Consider the following 18,499-nt stretch of genomic DNA (forward strand, 5'->3'; position numbering starts at 1 on the left):
TACAACTCTAGCAGGCTAAGAAAAAAGAGGATAAAAAGTACTGTATCAGAAATGAAAGCAAAGGCCTCACTAGAGATCCTTTGGACGTTAAAAGAAAGTTAAAGGAATACTGTAAACAACTCTATGCCCACAAATCTGAAAACCTAGATGGAATGGACAAATTCCTTGAATGACCCAATTTTTCACCCAAGAAGAAACAATCTGAGTCAGTCTAAACCTATTACAGAAGTTGAATTAACAATTAATAACCTTCCAAAACATAAAGCACCAGACCAGTGAATTCTACCAAACATTTAAGGAAGAATTTGTACTAATTCTCTAAAATCTTTTAAAGATGATAGAAACGGGGGAGGTACAATCTAACTCATTCTTTAAGGCCAGAATTACCCTAATATCAAAACCAGACAAAGACATTACCAGAAAAGAAAACTAAGACCATTATCTCTCTTGAACATTGATGCAAAAATCCTCAACAAAATATTTGCAAATTGAATCCCACAATGTATAAAATGCATTATATACCATGACCAAGTGAGATTTTTCCCAGGTATGCCAGGTTAGCTCAACATTCAAAAATTAAATAATGTAATCAATTACATCAATAAACAAAAAAAATCATATGATTATATCATTAGATGCAGAAAGGCACTTGGCAAAATCCAATACCCATTCATGATAAAAACAGCAAACAAGGAACAGAGGATAATTTCCCCAATTTGATAAATATTCTCATCAAAAAACCTACAGCTAACGTAAAACCTTTCCTACAAGTACAAGGCAAGGATATCCTCCCTAACCAACTCTTTTTCACCATTGTACTGGAAGTACTAGCTAATGCAATAAGAAAAGAAAAGGAAATAAAAGATATACAGGTTGGGAAGGAAGAAATAAAACTGTGTTTGTTCATAGAAGACAACTGTTTAGAAAATCCAAATGAGTGGACAAAAAAAAAAAAAAGATGGAGTTAATAAGTGATTATAACAAGGTTGCAGGATACAAGGCAACATATGAATCTCCTTCACATAAAGCCTGGGCACCTCTCGATTGGCTGCTTCTGCACAGGCACCTGGGAGATTGGACTTCTTATGCTGAGAACAGGCCTCTGTTCTCTGGAAATTTAGAGGCAATTGATCAGTGCTTATGTCTCGGTATGTGTGGGTTACCTGTATCACAGGGAGGGAGTCGGCAGCACAGAAGCATTTCCAGCCAAGAAATTTTGCACAGATATATATTTCGAGGTTGAAAAAAATTCTGGAAGAATTATTTCCACCAAGGGACCAAGCAAGTTTATAGTAGAGTCATGGATGAACACCTCCTAGTCCAAGAACTCCTGGGAGACTTTGAGGGTTTACCTCAGAGACCATCTCGATTTGTTCATGAAGCTTGTGAGCATTCTAAACTGATCCCCACGTTCAAGGAAACCATTTTTCTCATTTTATACAGAGCTTTCTGACTGAGCTGTGTCCAAGTCTTGTCCCTTCTGTGATTATTTCCAACTCTCTAATGAGCATCAGACCTGTCTATGCACAGATGGAGATTCCATGACCAAGCTGGAATACTGAAAAACAGCTAAGGGCTTTATTTCATAGTTATTTGTATGGTTTCTTCACACTGCAGGAAGGTGAGAATGAGGTTTGTTAGGATTACTGTGACCTTACAAACGAGGCCCAGACTAGTACTAGCAGTAATCTGGGAGCACAACCTGGGTCTTTTGTTTCCCTGCCCAGTCCATTATGTAGTTTTTTAACTCTTTCCATTTTGAAGCTAATATATTGTTGATATCCATCCAGTATTCACAGAAGAGGGAGAATGAAGGGGTTGTTAAAAAATTGTAGTTTGAACTTTGTAGCCCTATAATGAATGGGCTATTTCCTTTCTGGGTTCAATTTCAAAATGTAAACAAAAATGACTTCTTCAGTTCTAAAGTACTACTAGTACGGTAAACACTGTGCTTAATTTTTTTTGCTGACTTTTTAGGAGAATAATTTAAACAGATAGTAAGTTTGTTGCTCTTTTCAAGTAAACAATGAGAAGTCAGGTAGAATTTATCTACCAAAACATAAAAACACAAAGAAAAAAAGCAAATATATTTTAGAGGAAAAAGAAAGATAATTTTTTGTTTGTTTTTTAAGGGAAATGGTATCAACATGCCACTTATTATTTTTGTCTTCCTGAGCTAAGACCACAGCTGAAAGTAAGTTTTCTAGGACAACCTTTAGCTTGGGAAACTTCAACTCTCTGTACTCAGGGACTCAATCTATCCCCAGAGGATCATCTATGGGAGGTAATGTTAATACCTAATTTCAGGTTGCTTGCTGCTTTTAACTCAATGCAGAGTCTAGTCATAGTAAATATACAAACAATGCTTTAAATTCTGTATAAGTTCATGGATTTCATCCAATATGAATTAAGAGTTTTTGTCTTCGTTTTTAAAAGTAATAATAGGGAAGATGTTAACTTGACACTTTCTGATTACAAAAAGTAATGCCCTTATAAAATCTTCTAACTAATTCAACCATCTAGGGTGGTCAGCTGCAGTAAACCTTTCATTTCTTCAAAATGCTGCTTCTGCCAACAGAATCTCATGTTTTCTTCTTTACAAACAGAAAGTCCTTTACATTTCAATTGTAATTTCACTTACTTTGGATGGGGCACAAAATTCAGTTCAACTTCTGGCCAGTTCCTACATCTCCACTCAATGATTATATTTTCATTTGTTAACAATTCCATATACTACGGTGATTTTCCCATCAAACATTTGTGATTTCCTTCCCTTTTCATCTTCTAATACAGCAGGAACCTTGTAAAACTTGTGCACCAAAGTTTCACATTGAAGACACTATACAGCTTCTCTACAAATGTATCAAATAGTTCCATCATGTGCAGTGCCACCACATTGGGAATCCTGATGCCCAATGCCATGGGAGATGAGGCCTGCAAGGTATTCTCACTCAGTCTCCTTTTAACAAGTGGCAACTCCTGAGTTGTCATAGCTTTGTTAGTAAATCATTCCCATCTTAAATTCCTTCCTACGTGCCTTCAGGCAATCTCAAAAAGCTTCCCTGCTCTTGACAGTACCTTCAGTTTTCATAATGTCCCCATCTTTATTTTTACTCACATTTGCCTCAATGTCATCTACTTCATTTTCTTCAGAAAGGTTGAATATTTCTATCAATCCCTTGTGCTTTGCTCTAGACTCTTTAATTATACCTTTATAACCCAGTTTGATATTCAATCATAAAATGAAATAAGCTTTCCTTTCCAGTTGCTGCAGAAAACCTCACCTTCCACTTGCTTCAGCTTACTGATCTTGCAGCAGCCAGCCTATTCTCTACAACAGTGACCACCAGTAGCTCATGGAACTTCCCCTTGGACCAGCTGGTGACATCCTGCTCTGTCCATTGCCAGTCGTTCATGTTGGTCTGTCCTCCCACTCCTCCATGATCCAGGGCAGGTCCCCTGCCCCACTTGGCCATGTCTGCACAGGTGCTGCAGCCTCGTTCAGATTCAACACATGATATATCCTGGAGAATGTTCTATGTGCAATTGAGAAGAATGCCTATTCTGTGTTTTTGGATGGAATGTTTTGTATATGTCTGTTAGGTCCTTCTGGTCTAGTGTGTAGTTTAAGTCCAATGTTTCCTTATTGATTTTTTCATCTGGATGATCTATCAATTGTTGAAAGTAGGATATCAAAGTCCTCTACTATTATTGTACTGCTGTCTATTTCTCTCTTCAGATCTGTTAATATTTGCCTTATATATTTAGGGGATCCAATATGGGTACATAAATACTTACAAATGTTATATCCTTTTGTTGGATTGCCTCCTTTAATATTATATAATAACCTCCTTTATCTCTTATTGCAGACTATTTTATGTGGTATAAGTATAGCTACCCCTACCCTCTTTGGGGCTTCATTTCATGGAATACCTTCTTCCATCCCTTCAGTTTCAGTCTGTATGTGTCCTTAAAGCTGAAGTCTCTTGTAGTTAGCATATATTTGAATGTTGTGTTTTTTAACCCATTCAGCTACTCTATGCCTTTTGATTGGAGAATTTAGTCCACTTACATTTAGAGTAATTGTTGAAAGGTAAAGACTTATTTCTCCATTTTATTTGTTGTTCTGTGACTGTTTTATAATTCCTTTGTTTCTTTCTTCTTCCCTTGCTCTCTTCTTTTTATATGATGATTTTCTGTAGTGGTATGCTTAGATTCCCTTCTCTTTATCTTTTGTGTATTTACGTAGGTTTTTGCTTTGTGATTACCATGAGGCTTACATAAAACATCTCATATTTGTAACAGTTTATTTTAAGCTTGTTAATAAATTAACTTTGAATGCATAATAAAGCTTTACATTTTTACTATCCCACTCATGCACACACACATTTTTATAATTTTGATGTTAAAATTTACATCTTTTATCCTGTGTATCCATTAACAAATTATTGTAGTTCCAGTTATTTTTAATACTTTTTTATAACTTTCATATGAAGTGATGATTAATTTACTCCATTAAAATTTTAATCAGAGTTCATTTTACTTTCGAAGGAAAATAATTCAGATATTAGAGCACGATTAAATCGTAATTGTTCAGCTTCAATCTGTATTTATTATAAACGTCATTTAAACATTTTATTAGGTAAGTCATTTTGCAAGATTAAAAAACTATTATTTCTGATCAATATGTATTGAATTCCTAAGTAAGACTGCTCTATACTCAATGGTTTGCCCTAAACACAGACTCTATATTTAACTTAAAACTTTTATAAGGTATTTCTTTAAATTAAGAAAATTTTATATAACAAGGTATTGTTGAGATACTCAGCTATAAAATTGAGATATTGACAGTACCATTGGAATTATAATAATGGACTGAATGTGAGATTCTGAAAAAGGTGATGTTTCATGCTGAATCACCTACAGCAGCTTGTATTTGCAGGGCACTTTGCCAGGTTGGATTTGCACTCCGTGACTCAGGATTCTTGATAAAGATAACTTCCCAGTGTGGGAGAGTATAACAAAACATTTTTAATAATATGTTCTAACAAATTGAGTTTGAATTGCATGACTCATCTTTCTTTCTCTAGTCAATTTTAGATTCATTTCTTTGCAGAATCCTAGATTGTACTTAAGTGTTTCTCAAGGTCATTCATAGATTTTGGATTCCAAGTTCATAGAGACCTTGGCCTAAGTCCTGATACTATCTTTTAACAGGTTTATGAGTTCGGGAAAGTTACATAACCTTCTAAGCCTGCTTTCTCTCATGTATATAATAGAGACAATAGATAATTGTACCTGCCTCATAGGACTGGGGTGAGAATTAAATAAGAAATTGCATATAAATGTTTATCTCGTGCCTGATAAGTAGAAAAAAATGAATAAATGTTAGCTATTATATTATTATTATTTATTTGACAATGCCCCTTCCTCTAGTGGTTTGCATAGAGACATTGCAAATATAATCAAACTGGACTCACATTCTTAGAATTCAAAGTCAGTTCCACTGTATGCTCATGTCTACACAAAGCTACTGATAGAACTGGATCCCAAAGTTGGAATTCAAACCAGAAGATCTGCTTTGTTGTGTATATGACAATGTACACAAATGTCTTTTCACAGACCTACCTTTCAGCTGTGTTTAGCTTCTGTAATACAGATACAAACTAATTTAGGCTTTGTTGCAAGATAGATTGCATAGGCAGCATGATTTGAAGCAATTGGAGTAGGTGGCTTTTGAGAAAGCTAAGCCGAAATGAAATGTATTTCATTACGGGTTTATTCTTGAGATGCAAAATATTTTAGGAAGACTAAGTCTTGATGTATTAACTTCTGCATTTGCCCCTTTTAGTTTTCAGTTTCAAGGCAGGCCCAGATGGGAATATCAAAAAGGAAATGCCCATCTTATGTGTACACCCTGTGTGGTACCTTTGACTGTACAAAGATATTTGTTTTTGAGAGGATAATTAAACTGTCCTTATCCAATGTCTCTTGCACATTACATATGTGCATTTTTACAAAGGAAAAAACAAAACCTGACTGCTAGCATAATTATGAATGGTAATAGTTACATTTTCATCATATGTATGCAATAAATAAGTCTGTCAAATCTAGAATTTGGAATTTGTAGTGTGCTTCCCTCCTGTACTGGTATATTTATTTTGCTCCTCTGCTAATGAGGCTAGCTTTAGATAGCCATGAGCATCAGTCTCAAATAAAAATTAAAAGTCAGTATATTACATTTCTCCTGTTCTTTCTGAATATTACATTGCTCCATAAGCTCATTGATGCTGGAATTCTATCTCTCCTTTGGCACAATTTTCCTCTGTGGTATGATGCTATGAATATTTATGATACAATAAAACAATATAATAATAGGCATTTCCTAAACTTGTGCTGCATATATCTTCAGACAGGAGCTGGGAGGGCCAAATCTGTTAACTCCCACTAGAGAAGATCTTTATGTCCTGTGAAATAGATGGCTGTCCCAAAGACCTTCACTTCCACGTGAGTTAAATGGCTTCTGTACTGAAACATTCCGAGAAGAATTTTTTCTTCTTCCATGTATAGTTTGGACTCTCATCATCTCTGAAATATTGCCAGATTTTCCTTACATTGAGTAGGCATCAATTGATATCCTTATTCATCCTTCCTGTGTCAACCACTACAATTCATTCTTTTATAGCCACCTTAAATCTTTAGTCTCTAAAATTCCAGGGTCCAGAATACTCTGAGCGGATTATTATCTTGCTCAGTGAAGCGGTACTGCTTCATCCTCACTCATCCTCCATCACTTAACTGACTGGATTTCTTTTCGTTTATAAATTTAACTCAAATTGTTTTCTTTTTTCAAATATTTGCCAAACTTTCTCATTCCAGCCAATTTTCCCAGCTTGATACCTGCTTAGCTACACATAATGCTCCTGATCTGTGACTTTGGATATTTCCCCATGTCAGTCCCTGCAGTCATTCTTCTTATCTATGTTATTAATATAGTTAGAATTCATTCCATTTCCCATTAATAATTACTGGAAAAACAGGTTTTTTTATTTTATCAACTATTAAAGAAATTCTGACGTTCATATTATATGAATATCCTGATATTTTTATTGTAAAACTTCTTGGAATTATTTTAAAGCTATAAGATACCTCAAAAACACTTCTTCAACGTTTTTTGGGGGGGGGGGAGTGTGTGTGTGTGTGTGTGTGTGTGTGTGTGTGTGTGTGTTTGTGTAAGAGAAAGAGACAGAAACAAAAACATAGACAGAAAATGCACTTTAATACATTTTTACAGGGGAACGTTTTTGGGAGACAGTTATCCACGAGTTTCTCACATTTCTGCATGCCTTATGAGCAGAGACACAGGCCTTTGTTCTGGACTATTATTTCAAGGATGTTAGTATAGCAAACAACCTCAGGAGATAGAGGTAGTTTCTGCCTCTGGAGCAAAAGGCAGTTTTATTTTTTGTTTTGTTTCTTTGTTTTTGTTGTTCTTGTTTGTTTATATCACTGCCCAGTATAATGAAAACATGTTTATCTTTGGTTAAAACGTAGGCATGTTTTCTACCTATTACAGAGGACTTGGTTTCTCTAACTCATGTTTTGTGTCTCGTACTGTAACCCACTACATGTTCAGATGTCAGCTGAACCTCTTTGTGCCACCCTATGGGAATTGGAGCCTGGGGGACCAGTGTAAACACTGACAGTCTGGCTATTACTGTCATTGGAAATAATAAAGTCCTTTGTCTCCTATCCCAGGGGTTTATTTTTTATTTATTTATTTTTTGCCTTCTCTGAGTATCTATGAAAGAAAGACAGAATAACTTGCTAGTCAGGTAAAATCTCAAACCCCTCCATTGTCCTGAGAGATGGGATGCTGGTGGAGACATGGCTTTCTGCAAGAATAAAGATAAGGGTCTCATGGCTGATTAACAGGAGAAGAGGGAAGTTTATGTGAGAAGATCAAGTGGGTATAAAAAGTCCTCCATTTTATTTTCTTTTACTTAAGAGGAATTGTGGAGATGATTTCAGGCCAAGCACTAGGAAGTAGATGTAAAGACAATTTCAAATGATGCCCTAGGTATTGCTAATTCTTTTGTAAGAGGGGAAACTGAAGGCTCTCATCCACTGATCATCCTCAGGCCTATTTCTTTGCATTAGCTGGTACTAGGACTTGTCCTGGAGTTCGGTGGCAGAAAGTTCTACCACCATTCATTAAAAAGAGATGTGCTGATGGGCTTTCCTGGTGGTGTAGTGGTTGAGAGTCCACCTGCCAATGCAGGGGACACAGGTTCGTGCCCCGGTCCGGGAAGATTCCACATGCCGCGGAGCAGCTGGGCCCGTGGGCCGTGGCCGCTGAGCCTGCGCGTTCGGAACCTGTGCTCCGCAACGGGAGAGGCCACAACAGTGAGAGGCCCGCGTACCACAAAAAAAAAAAAAAAAAAAGAGAGAGATGTGCTGAAGGAAGAGTAGAGGGAACTTCATGACCACTGAGAGTAGAAAGCAGGCAAGCCATTAGAATTTTGGTTAGTTGGCTGGGTAGATGAGACATGGGAAATAATGCCTGACTTGGGCATATAATACCTATTAAGGGAGAATGGCGATAGAAGGGTGGTCTTGTGACTTAGTGCCTTCTGCAGTCTAGCATGCCAACACTAGATGTTTTCAGAGACGACAATAAATTGTCTCAGGGCTTTTTGCAGGGGGTCCTAGCTACTATGAGGGAGCTTTGACCCTTTCAGGTAGATTTCCATGAGAAAGAAAACTCCTTTGGGAAAGCAGCATTGATAAGGATTTGTGCTCTTACTGCCCTGGGTGAGCTTTACAATGCTGATGGAAGTGACCCACTAATGAGTAAGAAATGGACCCAAAGAAGCCTAGTAAATTTGTTCAGTAAGCAATGTCACTTTGGAAAACTCCCCTAGGCCTTACATTGAAACTGAGAAAGAACTTAAGTTGTTATTTTGATAATGGAACTTCAGATGTCCTAGATTAAGGTGGAATAAAAGAAGTCTCCACTGCATATGTCACATCCAAACAATCCAAAGGGAATAAATCCACAGCCTCGACCAGAAAGCAATGTGACTATGGCAGTTGGATCAAAGGTTCCCCAAAGCTAAAATAGCTGGTGTCAGTGTGTGTAATCTTGGTGCTCATATATGGCTTTGGGTGGACTGAAAACATTGGAGGTTCATTTAGTTGAGCTGTATGTAGACACCACTCTGCTCACAATGGAAAGTAAACATGACTTGCTTTCTGATTCCTCCAGGCTCTCTCATTCCGCCCTCTTCATTAACCTGTCTTCAGCCACTTTAAAGGGAAAGATGATTTTGAATGAGTTCTAGGTGTCCCTTGACTCCATGAAAAACCAAAGGCCATATGCTTCCCTCTAGATTTGCAGGGGAATTTGGAGGAAGGAAAAAATTCAAATGTGTATAATTCTGTTGGAGAAAGGTCCCAAGTCACAATCCCTCCTGATTCTGTAGTTCAAGGGATACCCAGATTTAGGTAATGAGATTTGGGCTGGGTACACATTAGGGAAGGGGAGTTAATATGTCTTGTGGATGGGGCCCTTTGGGTCAGTTCAATGTACTGTTGTGATTTCTGCTCCTGAATGTACAATTTTATTAATTTATATGTGTTTACTGAATCCAGAGTGGATTCTCCCAATTAGGAAGTGTCACATATAGAAAACTGTTAGTGGGACATGTAAACCAGACCCTCTGCCTGTCTCCTCCAAGGTGGTCCATCAGAAGTGATGTATAATCCAAGGACGACAAGTGGAAATCACAGTCTCAAGGTCTTAAAGATAGCAAGGATAGGCTGCAATACCACCACAACAGCCCTGTGTGGCCAGTGAAAAATAATAATGGGAGATGGAGGCTTATAGTGGATTATTGGCAACTGAGTCTTGTTGTTGCTACTATAGCCCCACAGATGATTTCCATTACACCTACTGATGTCACTTGGTATGCTGTGTTAAACATTGGCAAAACTTTATTTTCTATCCCACTGGCACCTGAGGATCAAGACCAGTGTAGCTTCATGCAGCAGGGCCTCCAGTATGCATTTGTAGTACTCCCCTGGGGGTAACTACGCTCCCCTGACATTTGCCTTCAGGGAGGTGGCCTAGGTAACATTAATGTCTCTACTTTATGAAGTCTGAAGTCTTCACTAAATAGATGACAGCCTGCAGGTTTGCAACTTTGAAGCCTCAGTGTAAATGGTCTTGACTTCAGTGTTACTACATTTCTCCCAGCAGGAGTGGCTGATAAACCCCAACAAAATTTAGAGACGTGCTAGCCAAGGAGTATCTTGAGACTATGTGAGTGTATATCAAAGCTCTCAACCCCTCTGGCAATCAAGGAAAAACTGTCTCTTGGCCCCTCCTCAAAGAGAGATCCAACAATTTATAGAACTCTTTGAGTATTGAAGACTGTACATGTCTCGAGTGGGCATTCTACTTGGAACATGATATTGGCTAGTTCACAAATATGCATCCTTTGAATGGGACCCACACCAAAACTGTGGGTTGGAAGCTATCAAGTGAGCTTTTCATGATCTCTACACAAATGACCTCTGTGACTGATGATATTGCTGATTGGAATCTCTGGCAAAGGGAAGCACCATACATCCAGAGATGCCTCTTGCAACAGTGACATAGTTAAATCATAAAGATAACGACCACTTGGTTGAGAACATTGCTTGCCAAGATCCCCTACAGTAGCCCACACTGGCCAAAGTGAGGGAAATAAGGGAGCTCTGTAAGTTCTATTAAATTGCCTTTGTCACTTTTGCACTTCTGCACCTATCCCTTCTGAGTGTGAGCAGTGGATAACTGAAAAAGGTGAAGTTATAGCTACTGTAATGGAACACAGATACTTTATGGCAGTGGAGGAAGAGCATCACCCTGGAACTGGAGAGGGAACATCTTACACTCCGGGAGACATGGATGAGAAAGTAACATTAATACTTTTTTTTCTTTCAGACCATCCCTGGAGTCTTCCTCAAGATAAAGGCCCTCATGTATCTCTCTCAAACTAATGAGCACTTAAATTTAACTGATTTCAGGATCTGTTCTCCCCCACCAGGCAGCTCTGGTCACCATTGGATTGCCATTCCTCTTAAAATTACCAGAAGCCTATCAAAGGGGCAGATGATGGCCCTGGTCCCTACACTTCACAGTACAATTCCTGTCAACACCTTTAGTATCTGCTTCACCCCTATGCCAAGTACTGTAGTTCAGTGATGCTACAGAGTGGATAAAAGCCACCCAGCTGATGATGCAGAAAAGTAGGACAGAGCAGACTGACTGTCCTCAGACATTACCTTCAAAAACAATAACTAGATTCAATCGGTCAAACTAAACTGAGAAACATAAGATCTACTAGCTGGTTATGAGGCCACACTGGAGTGGAGTCAAAGTGTGCTACTGGATAATGTAGACCCCCCCCTTCAGTGGCCCCAATAGCACTTTCTTTTTAGGGATACCACGTGTACAGTTAGGACTCTATGTCTTGTATGGAAACCAAGCATTAGCTTATTTCTCTCCCCCAAATAGTGATTATAACCTTAGGAGTGGTCACAAGAGACGTCCAAGTTTTTAAGGAAATACTCCTAGAGAATAACATAGCCCTTAGATGACTGCGCCATCTTCCCAAAATGATTACTTGGGCAAGCTTTCCAGAAAGGGAACTGATTTGTACTTGCACCCACCTTGCAGTCAGTTTTCCCTACAATGTGAGTTGTCCAACTAGAAAAGGTGATACAAAATTTGTCTTTGATATTAGTTGAGGTGATCAAAGACACTGCCTCAGTCCTGGTATGTATTCAGGTTAGTAATAACTCAGTGATCAGGCTTGTGACAGATGATATTGCCCTCAAATTTTCTCCTTGAGTGCCAAGGTAGAGTCTTGTGTAATCTCTAAAACTCCTGCTGTATCAGACTAAGGCCATAGGCCAAGTTGAAAGGTCAATGTGGAAATTTAAGGAGAAAAACATCTAGATTTCTGAGGTAGATCCAGATGGTTTGTGAGATCTGCTCAGCTGGTTGGGTCTGGGACAGTTGATGTTAATACTGCAAATTTCTGCATACTGCAGCTCAGAGCCCTATTGATATCAGCCTTAATGAAATGTCGTGTGAGCCAAATGGAACATATTTAGCCCTAATCTCTATCAGCCAGATTAATCAATGTGACTGACAGAGGGCTATGCTCAGAGGAGAAATTTTCCGGATGCCAAGACAGTGTTGGTTGGAAAGGTGGATATCATTAGAAGACACGTCTCCATAGGTCTTGCCTGTTTATTGCTCAGTATGACAAAGACAGTGTTTCTCTTGGAGGCAAAGATCAGGCAGGCTTGCTGCCCATTATAAAAGATTCAGTTTCCCTAAGGTTGGAATCCCACTCCTGGAATACAAACCATTGTGTGTGTGCAGGCACTTGGCTCATTTCACATTGTCCTATGGGGCACCAGCATAAATGCTGACAACTGCTATTGCTGTGACTAATAAAGTCCTTTATTTCTGCAGTCTCCTGTCTTCTGCCAGCACCCACGAAATTGCGGCAAGCTAACTTGCAACACAGGTAGAGTACGTCTCAGACCCTTCTAAATTTTTGACGTGTATAATATTGCTAATGTATACTAATTATAATTTTAGTTACACTAAGGAGAGTAGGAGAAAAAAAATCCTTAGTCTACAGATCTTGTAGCTAACATTTTCAAGGCATACTGGGCTTTAATTAAGTGAATAAATGAATGTGATTAAATAGAAGGAAATTCAGCACAGTCCTGAAGAGAACTTCTGATTTCCACTAAGAGGATTTATTTTAATATGTTGGAGAAATTGACGAAGGGTATAGAAAACGCCCGGTGACACAAATTCTGCTTTGACGTTTGTAGATGGTTCTAAGTCTGTGGATTGTTTACACGAGAACCTTGCTCTAAATGAATTTACTGCTTTTCTGGAGTGTGGGGTGAGTGTGCTGCTCCCAGGCCAACCTGCTGGCCCCTCCTAGGAATGACATAACAGGTTACAATACCCTCTAACTGAATTCTAGGCAATGAAACATATTGATAATCAGAACACTAGAACATCTGAAGATGATCCATTACTGAGTAGATGGGTATATGTTAATATAGTGTAAATCCGGAGTCATATGAATCAGATACATTTCTAAATTAGTTTTGACTTCATACATTAGAAGTAGCAGGGGGGAGCTTATTGAAAACTTCAGAAGTATATACAATATCTAACTAATGGATTTGCTAATAGTTGTTCTCTGACCATGGACATGAATCTAGCATTTTACATGTCATTCACATGAAGTTCAAAATGCCAGGTAGCCAAGAAATAGAAAACCATTATCTGTTTGGAGTCAGTTATTTAGGCATGCCTCAAGCATGAGTTGTTTAGTGAAAAATAACTAAGAATGGTAGGTCAAATCTTAAGGAACCATCTTTTTCTATAATGCCTTATTCTTATAGCAAAATGGACTAACACTTGTAATTCTACAATTCCATTCAGAAATGTGTGAGGGAAAGTGTACTTGGGAAAAAATACTCAAAATTTTCTTCTTTGCTGGTATGAGAAAAAGGTGCTGAGGGTAGGGAAAAGTTATTAGTTTGCTATTACTCAATCCTTGCTGAGCACAGAACATAAAATAGGAATAAAGAAAGGAAGTCAGCTCTCCAATCCCAGCTGCAGGCTGATGAATCACTTAGTGATTAATTGTTGCTACTAGTAATTGAAATAATATTTCAGAGAAGGAAAAAAAAGTATTTGGTCTCTAAAATGTTTTTTCCTAAAACTATCATTGCTGACATATTAAGGACTTTTAAAAAGGAGATATAAAGATCTTAATGTAAAGCTAAAATGAATATAACTCCCAAGATTGACCCAACATCTGGCATCAGGTTTTGAAAAACTTTCCTCTGGCCGTCAAAATCAGTCGTCCCCTTTACAATAACCAGCCCTCTGCTTAAAGGAGCTCCAGAGACGGGCGCGAGCCGCGGCTATCAGCGCGGACCCCAGAGACGGGCCGGAGACGCTAAGGCTGCTGCCGCCGCCACCAAGAAGCCTGTGTGCGAGCACAGGTCACTATCCACACCTCCCCTCCCGGGAGCCTGTGCAGCCCACCACGGCCAGGGTCCCGTGATCCAGGGACAACTTCCCCGGGAGAACACACGGCACGCCTCAGGCTGGTGCAAAGTCACGCCGGCCTCTGCCGCCGCAGGCTCACCCCACACTCCGGGCCCCTCCCTCCCCCGGGCCTGAGTGAGCCGGAGACCCCGAATCAGCGGCTTCTTTAACCCCATCCTGTCTGAGCAAAGAACAGACGCCCTCAGGCAACCTACACGCAGAGGCGGGGCCAAATCCAAAGCTGAACTCCAGGAGCTGTGCGAACAAAGAAAAGAAAGGGAAATCTCTCCCAACAGCCTCAGAAGCACCGGATTAAAGCTCCACAATCAACTTGATGTACCTGCATCTGTGGAATACATGAATAGACAACGAATCATCCCAAATTGAGGAGGTGGACTTTGAGAGCAAGATTTATGATTTTTTCCCCTTTCCTCTTTTTGTAAGTGTGTATGTGTATGCTTCTGTGTGAGATTTTGTCTGTATAGCTTTGCTTTCACCATTTGTCCTAGGGTTCTGTCCATCTGTTTTTTGGGGTTTTTTTACTTTTTAAAAATTTTTTCTTAATAATTAGTTTTATTTTTTATTTTAATAACTTTATTTTATCTTATTTTATTTTATTCTCTTTCTTTCTTCTTTCTTTCTTTCTTTCCATTTTTTCTCCCTTTTATTCTGAGCCGTGTGGAGGACAGTCTCTTTGTGCTCCAGCCGGGCATCAGGGCTGTGCCTCTGAGGTGGGAGAGCCAACTTCAGGACACTGGTCCACAAGAGACCTCCCAGCTCCACGTAATATCAAATGGTGAAAATCTCCCAGAGATCTCCAACTCAACACCAACACCCAGCTTCACTCAACGACCGGCAAGCTACAGTGCTGGACACCCTATGCCAAACAACTAGCAAGACAGGAACACAGCCCCATCCATTAGCAGAGAGGCTGCCTAAAATCATAATAAGGCCACAGACACCCCAAAACACACCACCAGACGTGGACCTGCCCACCAGAAAGACAAGATCCAGCCTCATCCACCAGAACACAGGCACTAGTCCCCTCCACCAGGAAACCTACACAACCCACTGAACCAACCTTAGCCACTGGGGACAGACACCAAAAACAACAGGAACTACGAACCTGCTGCCTGCAAAAAGGAGACCCCAAACACAGTAAGATAAGCAAAATGAAAAGACAGAAAGACACACAGCAGACGAAGGAGCAAGATAAAAAACCCACCAGACCTAACAAATGAAGAGGAAATAGGCAGGCTACCTGAAAAAGAATTCAGAATAACGATAGTAAAGATGATCCAAAATCTTGGAAATAGAATAGAGAAAATGCAAGAAACATTTAACAAGGACCTAGAAGAACTAAAGAGGAAACAAGCAATGATGAACAACCCAATAAATGAAATTAAAAATACTCTAGGGCTTCCCTGATGGTGCAGTGGTTGAAATTCCGCCTGCTGATGAAGGAAACACGGGTTCGTGCCCCGGTCCGGGAAGATCCCACATGCCGCGGAGCAGCTGGGCCCGTGAACCATGGCTGCTGAGCCTGCACATCCGGAGCCTGTGCACCACAACGGGAGAGGCCACAACAGTGAGAGGCCCATGTACCACAAAAAAAAAAAAAAAAAAAAAATACTCTAGAAGGGATAACTAGCAGAATAACTGAGGCAGAAGAACGGATAAGTGACCTGGAAGATAAAATAGTGGAAATAACTACTGCAGAGCAGAATAAATAAAAAAGAATGAAAAGAACTGAGGACAGTCTCAGAGACCTCTGGGACAACATTAAATGCACCAACATTCGAATTATAGGGGTCCCAGAAGAAGAAGAGAAAAAGAAAGGGACTGAGAAAATATTTGAAGAGATTATAGTTGAAAACTTCCCTAATATGGGAAAGGAAATAGTTAATCAAGTCCAGGAAGCACAGAGAGTCCCATACAGGATAAATCCAAGGAGAAATACACCAAGACACATATTAATCAAACTATCAAAAATTAAATACAAAGAAAACATATTAAAAGCAGCAAGGGAAAAAACAAATAACATACAAGGGAATCCCCATAAGGTTAACAGCTGATCTTTCAGCAGAAACTCTGCAAGCCAGAAGGGAGTGGCAGGACATATTTAAAGTGATGAAGGAGAAAAACTTACAACTAAGATTACTCTACCCAGCAGGGATTTCATTCAGATTTGATGGAGAAATTTAAACCTTTACAGACAAGCAAAAGCTGAGAGAGTTCAACACCACCAAACCAGCTTTACAACAAATGCTACAGGAACTTCTCTAGGCAAGAAACACAAGAGAAGGGAAAGACCTACAATAACAAACCCAAAACAATTAAGAAAATGGGAATCAGAACATACATATGTATAATTACTTTAAATGTAAATGGATTAAATGCTCCCACCAAAAGATACATTTACCAGCCCTCTTATTTTCCTGTATAGTTTTCTTTTCAGTAGAGTTTGCTGTATAGAGAACACAGCATAATGTAGAACACAAAACAATGAAAAACTATTTAATATATATTGCCTCTTTTTCCAAAAAGCCAGTGAATTTACATTTACTGCCCCCAAAATGGTGTTTAAACTTTTTAATTAATGTTAATGTGAGTCAATGGACAGACGTTATCACGTTCTGAGTTCTGGATGTGTGTGGTCGTATGTCAAGAATCTGGGGATGGGGCTTCCCTGGTGGCGCAGTGGTTGAGAGTCCACCTGCCGATGCAGGGGACACGGGTTCATGACTCGTTCCAGGAGGATCCCACATGCTGTGGAGCGGCTGGGCCCGTGAGCCATGGCCACTGAGCCTGCGCCTCCGGAGCCTGTGCTCCACTATGGGAGAGGCCACAACAGTGAGAGGCCCGCGTACCGCAAAAAAAAAAAGAATCTGGGGAGTCACTGCCTTCAGGGAGTTTACTGTTTGTAATTGTGGAGGTGCAGTGCATACAGAAAATGTTAGCAATAAGTATGGGACGCATGAGCCCTAGAGAAAGACATCATGAAGTTGGACATTCGCATTTGGTGTGTGCTTAACGTGTTCGGGCCTTTTCAAAGTTTTTTCAAAACTAATCTCCACAATGACCCTGAGATGAAAGTATCATATCAGTTTTAAGTGATGAATAAATAGGGTCAGAAAGGCTAAGTGATTTACTCACTTTCACACTGCCAGTAAAAGGTAGAGGCAGTTTCAAATGTGGTTCTCTTTTTATCTGATTGCAAAAGGAGGAGAAAGGTAACTCCACATTTTATATCCTTGGAGATAATAAAAGTCTGAGGTAATAGCATTTATAGAATAGAATTATGAGAAAAAGCTGGCATGGGAGGAGAGATGGCTTTACTTGTGTATATTGTTTCTGAAGCAATACTAGGACATATAAGAAGAAATATTCCAGTATCAGATAGAGATTAAAAATCCTAGTTAAAAAAAGAAATCAGTCTTGGAGATGTGGGTATGGTATTCAACATTGTCTCACTGTAGACATAATGAAAAATAATAATAAATGAGCAAGTGTATTCTTGATTCCACACAACTAAATGATGCCATCTGGAAATTCAAATTTTAGGAGGTGTGATGAATAGTCGGCAAGGAGGGCTGTAACAATTCCTCCTGTGCCTGTGCATGCGTGCAACGCCTCACATTGAAAATTGGAGCCTATTTTTTCTCCCTTGGAATACGGGTTAGACTTACTTGATCAATCGAATGTGGGAAAAGTGACGCTGTACTAGTTCAGGTCCTAGGCTTTATGTGACATAGCAGCTGCTGCTTTTATTCTTTTGCTATCCTGAGCCACCTGGTAAAGAAGTCTAGGCTGTCCATCTGGAGAAAGAGGCCACGTGGAGAGAGAGGCCCCAGCCAACAACCCAGCACTAAGGCCCCCAGCATGGGAGTAAGGCCATCCTGATCCTCCAGCCCAGCTACCATCTGAATGGGTGAGTGCCACCGACACAACAGAGCACAGAGAAGTCACCTCCGAGGAACGCTGCTCAAATTTCTGAATCACAAAGTCATGATTAATAAATGTGCTTCGGGCTTCCCTCGTGGCGCAGTGGTTGAGAGTCCGCCTGCCGATGCAGGGGACACGGGTTCGTGCCGCGGTCCGGGAAGATCCCACATGCCGCGGAGCGTCTGGGCCCGTGAGCCGTGGCCGCTGAGCCTGCGCGTCCAGAGCCTGTGCTACGCGACAGGAGAGGCCACAACAGTGAGAGGCCCGCGTACCGCAAAAAAATAAATAATAAATGTGTTTTGTTTTAGTCCACTACGTGTAGGGTACTGTGTTACCCAGTACTGCTAAAAGAGAGAAGAGACTGACAATACATAATTAAACAAATATTTGCTTTTTCTTCCTGACAGGAAATGA

At 39.8% G+C, this 18,499-nt stretch overlaps 1 pseudogene; it reads right to left on the bottom strand.

The window, feature by feature from the left end:
• Positions 1 to 2,511: 2,511 nt before the first annotated feature.
• LOC132437166 (activator of 90 kDa heat shock protein ATPase homolog 2 pseudogene) overlaps positions 2,512 to 18,499 on the bottom strand; it is a 50,787-nt pseudogene continuing 34,799 nt past the window's right edge.

Source organism: Delphinus delphis, chromosome 14 (genome assembly GCF_949987515.2).
Source record: "Delphinus delphis chromosome 14, mDelDel1.2, whole genome shotgun sequence".
NCBI classification, from domain to species: domain Eukaryota; kingdom Metazoa; phylum Chordata; class Mammalia; order Artiodactyla; family Delphinidae; genus Delphinus; species Delphinus delphis.